At 51.2% G+C, this 8960-nt stretch overlaps 1 pseudogene; it reads right to left on the minus strand.

The window, feature by feature from the left end:
* Positions 1–1199: 1199 nt before the first annotated feature.
* LOC119252030 (popy Class I histocompatibility antigen, A-1 alpha chain-like) lies at positions 1200–6068 on the minus strand (annotated as a pseudogene).
* Positions 6069–8960: the final 2892 nt, after the last annotated feature.

An 8960-nucleotide genomic window follows, 5' to 3' on the forward strand; every position in this document is an offset into this window, starting at 1 on the left:
TGAAAGCACCTCCTGGGAATTAACATTCAATTCTACCCAGGAGCCCAGGTCCTCGCCCAGGAAAAGGACAAGGTTCCAGGAAAAAGACAAGGCCTGAGGGCGACCATCCATCCACATCTTGCAGCAGAGGGGGTGCGGGAGTGATCAGAGCTGGGGAGAGACATGGAGGAGCTGGGTGGTGATATGGGAAGGAAGGTGGAAGGGCTGCACCTAATAGGAACAAAAAAAGTGGAAAGATGACCCACGATGTAAGGAAAAAATATATATTTAAATCATCTTTATCCTTGATGGGCCTTCCTGGTGGTTCACGGGGTTAAGCACAGCACTGTGGAGATATCCAGTCTCTGTAGCATGAGTTCGATTTCCCAGCCCGCCAGGGAGCTACCCACATGGTGCAGCAGACCTCGACTGTCTCACTAGCTGCTCCCCTCAGCAGTGTGTTTCAGCCAATCTGCTGTTCTGTTCCTCACTCTGTCTCTGGTGAATCCTCTCACGCCCCACACCTCTGGCCTATACTCCAGTTCTTGTGTGCATAAATAAACAAATCTTTAAAGAAAAATTCTCCATCCTTGAATGGGGGGAGGGCTGAGGAGAGCCCCCAGGGTGTGGCTAGAAAAATGGGGATGTTCCTGGAAATGGAGCAGAGAATGAAAATGGGGCTAGGGGATGGGGTCCAAAAGGAGTTGTAGGGGAACCAGAGAGGACTGGGCAGGGAAGGAGTAGTATGGGGGACACTGAGGGAAAGGTCTGTGTGGGTAACATGGGCTCTGGCTGGGGCTGGGAGAGTCTCTGTCTCCCCTGGTGGGACTGCAGAGGGGCTGGTGCTGTAACTGACCAGGGAATCACTTAGGTTCTGGGCCTTTCCTGTCCGTGCAGGGCTGGTGTGACTCAAACACGCACACTCAGGCTGATGAAGGAGAGAGAGGAGGAGAGGACAGATGGTTAGGAGGAGGCCCCCATTTCCTGAGCCACAACATCCTCCCTAACTCCCCAATGCTGGGGGATCAGGAAGCCAAAAGGAGGGCAGAGCAAGGCCTGTGTCCCCTGGAGGACCAGGGGGCTGATTCTGGAGTTCCAGGGCCCCACTCCCTCCAGGCGGGTGCCGGAGTCCAGCTCTGACCAGGGCAGCAGGGTCCCTACAGGTTGAGACAGTGTCGGCAGAATGGAGGGATGAGGGGAGGGGGAGATGAGGTAGATGAGTTTGTGAGGAGACACTGACACTTGACATCTCCCACTGATAACCTCAGCGGAGCTTTATTTATACATCAGAAATTATTTGATCATTACATCATGCAATCATGATTGATTTTATTTTACAGAGTTCAGAATTTATTAATGATTATTAACAGTGCACAGTCCTTTTTTAATTTTCCCAGTCTATGATTAACTCGGTTACATTAACTCGGTTACATATTTCCCTGGGTGATGTATGTTATTCAGAAAATAGAAACAGGTGCTACACACGACGTGATTAATGCGGTCAAGCTCGTAACTAAAACAAGGCTAAGCAGGCATTGTAAGATCAAGGGCGGCTTCCTATTTTCTATATAGAACCAAGGGGTCCCGGTACCATGGGAACAGTATGTGGGGTGTATTTCTTGGACCATTTCGCCTCCCGGGGTGCCTCAGGGCCTTCGCTAGTGGGGACTTTAGCCGGGCTTGGTTCCAACAGCTCTATCAAGGGTGGCTTGTTAAAGAACTCAATGCTACTCATGGTAACTGAATTACAAATTGGAGGACATGGAGAATTATTGGGAACCGTTTCACTATCAATTGTGTTCGAAGGCTCATTTCTCAAATTACTGAGGTGTGCATTACCAAAACTGGCATTGATGCCAGCACACATTGTTTTATTCTGAAGCTTATAGAAAATTTCCATGGTTTCAATAACTGCCACAAACAAATGAAAGGAAGTAGCAGGAGCCAGCTATGGAGTTTTCTTTTCAGAAATTTTCCTCATGCCTGGACCTTGTCAGATAGCATGGGTAGCATGGCCCACGCCATTCTCCTGGTGATTCTGTTCCCGGACGCCTCCCTTATAAGCCCTGTGTTAGCCCAGCTAAATCCCACCTATGTATGCCCACACCCTATTCCAGGTGCCCGCCATCAGACATGCATTCAGGACTGCAGGGATCCATCATCAATCCTAACGGCAAGAGGGAAGAAAAGCCTGACAATCATTTACCCTACACACACTGACCATCTCACACACTGACCTGCAGCCTGAGTGTAGCTTCCTCCTTTTCCTCCTGTGGGAGGGAGCATCATGTGAGGCCAGGGAGGAGTCAGGCTATGAAGCCCTAACAAAATCCCCAAGTCTGGAACACAGGGAAGTTTCCAGAACTGTGACTGGACACTTAGGGCAGGATCAGGAAATATGAAGAAAGGAGATGAGAGGGCACTAGACCAACTGCCTCCTGGGTCTGCCCTCAGCAGGGACCTTCCCCTCCTCTGCCATTTACTGGAATCAGGGCCCCAGCACCAGAATTATCAAGGGGAACAATGTGACTCATTTTCAAAAATGCTTTACAAAAGAGGATTAGTGTAGGGTAAGGTAAAAGGTATCAGGCTTTTCTGCCCTCCCACCATCAGGATAGATGACGGAACCCTGCGGTCCTGAACACATGCCTGATGGCGGGCACCTGGAATAGGGTGTGGGCATAGGTAGATGGGATTCACCTGGGCTGAGACTGGGCTTTCAAGGTCGGCATCACGGGGACGCCAGCAGAAGCCAAAAGAGAAGCCGAGAAGCAGCAGAAGCCGAAGAGAAGCCGAAAGAGAAGAAGCCCGAAGCAGAGAATGCCAGAGAGCCCAGATAGAGTGAAGATTTGCTGGGGGCTGGGAGGACTGCCAGCCTCCCAGCACCCCTGCCTGCCATGTACCCGCTGAACCCCAATAAAAACCTGCAAAACCACTGAGGACTCTGACTCCTCCTTTACCCGGTCTGCTGGATCAGGAAACCTGCTCCATGCACTGTTCTTGACCCTACAGTAAGTAAAATCCATATCAAGCTTTTCGCCTTCCCACCATTAGATTAAACGCATGCCTGATGGTGGGCACCTGGAGTAGGGTGTGGGCATGCATAGGTGGGATACACCTGGGCTGAGAGTGCAGCCCATAAGGGTGGCATCACGGGAACACCAGGGGAACAGCAGAACCACCAGAAGGAGGACAAGCGAGAGAGCAGCACCAGCAGAGAAGCAGAGGCCACGAGAAAACGCAGGACAGTCCAGAAAGAGTGAAGACTTGCTGGGGGCTGGGAGGCCTGCCAGTGCCTATCAGTCTCCTGACCCCACCATCCCGCACCCCTGCCTTCCCTGTACCTGGTAAACTCAATAAAAGCCTGAAAAAGCCACCGAGGGCTCCAGGACTCCTTCTTCACCCATCAGCTCGGGTCATAGAGAACCTGCACTGTGCTCATGCTGCTCTCACAATGGTACTTCCCATTACCAGGTAGGGCTAGTTCTACCTGTGGCCTCAAAGCCCTCAGTGGACATGATCCCCCCACTTCCTTCCCTATCTGAGCGCTTCCTCCTCCACATCACAGGTGCACCAGTGCAACTCCAGTGAGCACAGCTCCAAGGAGAACCAGGCCAGCAACGATGTCCACAGCGGAGTCGAGGAGCTGAAGAGAGGGATCTGGAAGGGAAGGGGAGACCCTGAGCCCCAGGCCTCATCCTGACCCTCTGAAGGTCTCCAGAAGGATTCTTGATGTCCCTGAGAAGCTCTATGCCCACATCCCCCTCCTTACCCCAAGTCAGGAATCGGGGCTCCAGCAGCCCCTCATGCTGCACATGGCACGTGTATCTCTGCTCCTCTCCAGAAGGCACCTCCACAGCTGCCCACTTCTGGAAGGTTCCGTCCCCCCCAGGCCTGGTCTCCACCAGCTCCATCTCCTGGGTCAGGTCTTTCCCATCTCGTTGCCAGGTCAGGGTGATGTCCGCAGGGTAGAAGCCCAGGGCCCAGCACCTCAGGGTGACCTTCTGGTCAGAGGTGGGGAGGCGGGTCACCTGTGTCTTTGGGGCCTCTGAGGAGAAGGGTGAGAACTTACACACTCTGGGTTTTTCTTTCATGGACCCTGAAAAACCCCCTGTGACCATCCTCAGAATGGACAGGGCAGTGGGTTTGGAAAAAGGAAGCACAAAAATCTAGAAACCAGCCTGGTCTGGGGAGTCTCGGATAATCTCTTGTTCCTTAGAAAGTTCTAGAATAAGGTGACAACTCTGGATAGGAGGACCCAGTTCTCTAAGGAGGAGAGCACAGACTTGTGCTCCTGACCTGGGGACTCACAAAAGCAGAGTCAGATCAGAAAAATGTCCTCAGACCAATAACAAGACCCTGAGAGAAAAACTGATGGTTCCCAAGAGGACTGCTGGGTCAAAAGGATCAGTGAGGGGTGATTTCAGGGCTGGTCTCCCCTCAGGCTTAGAGGAAAACTTCTGAGGAAAAGTGGGGTCCTCTGGGGAGTCAGGAAACCCAGGGGGCTCCCCTTCCCCTGACCAGAGAGGGGGCGCTGCTGTGACCCTGACTCCACCCTCCCCTTGGGTGCCACCTGAGGGGGGTTTGGAGACCTCGCGGCCCCTCTTACCTGAGCGCTGCAGCGTCTCCTTCCCGAGCTCCAGGTACCTGCGCAGCGACTCCACGCACGTGTCCTCCAGGTAGTTCCTGAAGTGCTCCGCCACTCCCTCAGCCTCCCACTTGCGCCGGGTGATCTGAGCGGCCGTGTCCGCCGCGGTCCAGGAGCGCAGGTCCCCGTTCAGGGCCAGGTAATCGGCGCCGTCGTAGGCGAACTGACTGTACCCGCGGAGGAGGCGCCCGTCGGGCCCCACGTCGCAGCCAGACATCACTGGAGGGTGTGAGAGCCTGTCCCCGCCCGTCACCCCGCGTCACCCCGCCCGCGCCCCCTCCCGCCGGCAATAAACCGAAACTGACGCGGGAACCTCGCGGGGAACGTCCCGGGGCTCGTCCCGGGTCGAGGGTCCGGAGGGTCCCCCTGCCTCGGGGGACGCTCGGGCCCGGGGTCTGGGGTCCCCGCCCGCCCGCGGGGGTGGGGTCGTGAGCGCCCCGGGCCCGCCCCGCTCACCGGCCGCGCTCTGGTTGTAGTAGCCGCGCAGGTTGTTCAGGCTGCCTCGGAACATCTGCGCGTTGGTCTTCGCTCTCCGCGTCTCCCCCTCCCAGTACCCCGGCCCCTCCTGCGCCATCCAGGGCGCCCGCGGCTCCATCCTCGGCCCCGCCGCGTCGCTGTCGAACCGCACGAACTGCGTGTCGTCCACGGAGCCCACCTCCATGTAGCGGGGCTGCCCGGGGCCGGGCCGGGACATCGCGGTGTAGAAATACCTCAGGGAGTGGGGCCTGGGGGCGGGAGGGGAGACCCGGGCTGAGCCTCCTCCCCGCGGGTCCCGGGGAGACGGGGCGGGAGGGGAGGGGGCGAGGGAGCTCCTGAGATTGAAATGGGGCAGCAGGTGAGAAGGCTGGAGACTCAGAGGGGCGGCAGGAGGCTGAGAGGGACAAAGGGGTCAGGGCAGGTTGGGGTCAAGGGGAACAACAGGGTCAGAGGCGGGGGAGACTTGCTTTTTCTGGGACCTAAGCCCCCCGCCGGGGTTCCTCTCTCCTATGAGACCTTTTCGCTCCTGAGCCCACACTCACCTGCCCAGGTCTCTGTCAGGGCCCCTGAAAGCAGCAGCAGGAGGGTTGGGGGCCTCATGACAGGTGCTCTTGGGTCAGGGGAGACTGAGTCCACACTGGTTGCAGCTGTGATGCTGGCTGGAGTCTTTGGAGACCCTCCAGGCAATGGGGAGTGAGAACTGGGGGTAAGTCACCAGTATTCAAAGGAGATCGACACCTGTTGTGGGAGATGTGAAACTGTGGGGAGATGAAGAATCCCCAACAGTAACCTTCCCTGCCCCCTGCACAGCCCACAGGGCTGAGACCCTGAGAACCAAACCAGATACCTGGGACTTTGCCGCCCCCTCCTCTCCTGCTCCAAGGCCTTTGTCACACTGTTGCCTCCCTGAGTCCAGGCCAGGGACTGGGGCAGCGATTTTTCAAGCTTTTTTGTTTCAAGATCTCTGCAGTTTTAAAATTAGCCAGGACCCCGGTATAAGTTTAGGAGGTTATAGTTCTCAGTATTTACTACATGAAGAATAAAGACAATTTAAAGATATTTTCATTTAATTTAAAATAATATTAATAACCCATTGTGTGTTCAAAGTGTCTTAAAGAAATGTAGATATTTAATGAAAATAATCAGGGTCATTAGTGGATCTTTTACAGCTTATATTTTTTTGCAATTTTTCTTCTGTGTCTCACTAGAGGCATGTTGGATTGTCATAGTTTCTCCTGCATTTACTCTTTGTTTTGGTGGGTCAATGAAAAACTATACAGCCTCTCTGAAATTTGTGAAAATAGCATTTTAAGTATTTTTCACATAATTGTGACTATTTAACTTTGTTACACTTCTGCCATAAATTGAAACTATACAAGTGGTGGTTTTTCAAATGTTATTTGCAAAGTGAGTGGTAGAACAGTATCATTGAATGTTTTCTGTTATATTAATTCCATAGGCCTTTATTAATTATTAATCTTGTACTAATACATGACTTTAAAAAGTGATGCATTGTCTTACCAGGTTATATGATCTTTATGTTAATTATTCGAGAATCAAATTTTGAAAATCATACATGTTTCATGTTCCAAAAATCCCCAAAGAAAAGTAAGTGGCTACTGGAAGTTGTCAAGTTTACAGTGACGGGACACAATTTTGCACTATCTGGTTTTCACGTGGTGCTTGCACTTTATCAAGGTAGTTAATTACTATCAGTTGTCAACTGTCACTTGATTTTCTTAAAGGGACAGCTCACATTCACTTTCTAGAAAGTGTGTACAGATTAACAAAATCTAAATAATGATAATGTTTTGTCATTCATCCCTTCAAGTAAAGATGGTAGTACCCCCCCCCAAAAGGTCTAATTCTCCTTATACAAATTAGTTTCCTTGGCACATAGTACTTTGGATTGTGGCAGAAGTGACTTACATGTGCTCTGTGTCATCAGAAACTGGGTTTACTTTGTGTCCAGATTCTTTCTCTCAGGCTTGAGTTGATGCTCCCTGCTTTCCTGAGCCTCCCTGGCTAGGACCCCACAGCCCTTCATATTGGACAGGGTGGTTTCTGTCCACGTCCTGCTCCCTCCCTCCTGCTCCTTCCTGGGCAGACCTTCTCCACTGGGCTCAGGTGCTAGACCTGCCTGTGGAAGGCTGACAATGAGAGGTCGTCACCAAACTTGAGGCCTCATTTCAATGCTTTTCTGTTTCTCATTGTTAACAACAGCTGACAGTGTTTTTTACTCCCTCTGGCCTGAAAATGCTTTGTTTGTAACATTTTTATTTTATTTTTATTTAAAGATTTATTTGTGCATACAAGAACTGGGGTGTGCGAGAGGGTGAGAGGATTCACCAGAGACAGAGCGGAGAACAGAACAGGCAAACTGACTGAAATACACTGCTGAGGGGAGCCGCGGGCAAGCCAGGAGAGGTCTGCTGCGCCATGTGGGTGTCTCCCTGGCCAACCAGAAATCAATCCTGCGCTGCAGAGGCTCAGGACAGCTTCACAGCGCTGTGCTCAACAGGCCGCGCCACCGGGGAGGCCCAACATTTTGATTTTTTATAGGGAATACAGTTTATATCCTAAGAAGTGTACCATATATGTGTGTTTACACACACACACACACACACACACACATCATAAGCAAAATAAAGCAGATCTTCCTAAATTTTGAAAGGGATATCGGGTGGTAGTCGTCCGGCTCAGCACAGAGCTGAAGGGCTGGGCTACGTGTCTGCTCTGGACAGGGCCCTCACAGCCCTTCCTCCCCTCCTCAAGATGCTGTTCTCTGTGGGACCCATGTAGGGTCTCCCTCTTCTTTACTGGGTGTGGGCATTCATTACTATATTGTCAGTTCTAATGCTTTTTTTAAAAAGACTTATTTATTGATTTATACAAGAACCGGGGTACAGGCCAGATGTGCAGGAGGGTGAGAGGATTCACCAGAGACAGAGCGGGGAGCAGAACAGGCAGACTGATGAAATACACCACTGAGGGGAGCAGCAGGCGAGACAGGAGAGGTCTGCAGTCCATGTGGGACCCTTGCCGGCTGGCTGGGATTGAACCAGCACTGCAGAGGCTGCAGACAGCTTCACAGTGTGGCGCTCAACCACCTGGGCCACCAGGGGAGCCCAGTTCTAATGCTTTTAAGAAGGTGGATTTGTATCTCATACGTATCTCACATTTTTAGCTCTTTTCAGTGGGAAGGTGTCCATCCATCCAGCCCACCTTGGTCAGGTGGAAATTCTAAGGCAAAATCATTCAGTGACAAGATGACGGGTCCTAGAGTAGAAGGTCAGAGCCTGAGAACATGTGACTGAGGGGGAAGTGCCAAGTGTTTGATAAGTGTCAGGTATTGTGTAATTTATTTTTGATAATAAATGATTTTGATAATAACTAATATTTGCTCTTCATGCTCACACAGAGGATTCATAAATACTCAAGAACATCCACAAATACATAAGTCACCTTATCCTCAGTCTACCAAGTCACCTCTACTCTGAACCCACTGTAGTCAGCAACTTCTTATTTTCTCCCCAGAAAAGTCTATGTATACTTTGATGTGTTAGGTCTGTAAAAAGAGCTTGGACCACAGACCAGGAGAAAATATTTGCAAAATATGACTAATATACTACATGTTTTAGAATATGCATGGAACCCTTAAAATTCAACAAGGAACAAATAACTTTCTAAAACTGAGCAAAACTCTGAACAGTTTCCAAGGACTACATTGATGGCAACTAGGCATATGAACAGAAACTCAACATCATATGCTGACATATGTAAATGCAAGTGCAAATTAAAGCAACATGGACACGCTATGCACACCTATTATATGGCCTAAATCCAAATCCTAGTA

Source organism: Talpa occidentalis, unplaced genomic scaffold (assembly GCF_014898055.3).
Source record: "Talpa occidentalis isolate TD23 unplaced genomic scaffold, MPIMG_talOcc4v2.1 talOcc4.2, whole genome shotgun sequence".
Taxonomy (NCBI): Eukaryota; Metazoa; Chordata; class Mammalia; order Eulipotyphla; family Talpidae; genus Talpa; species Talpa occidentalis.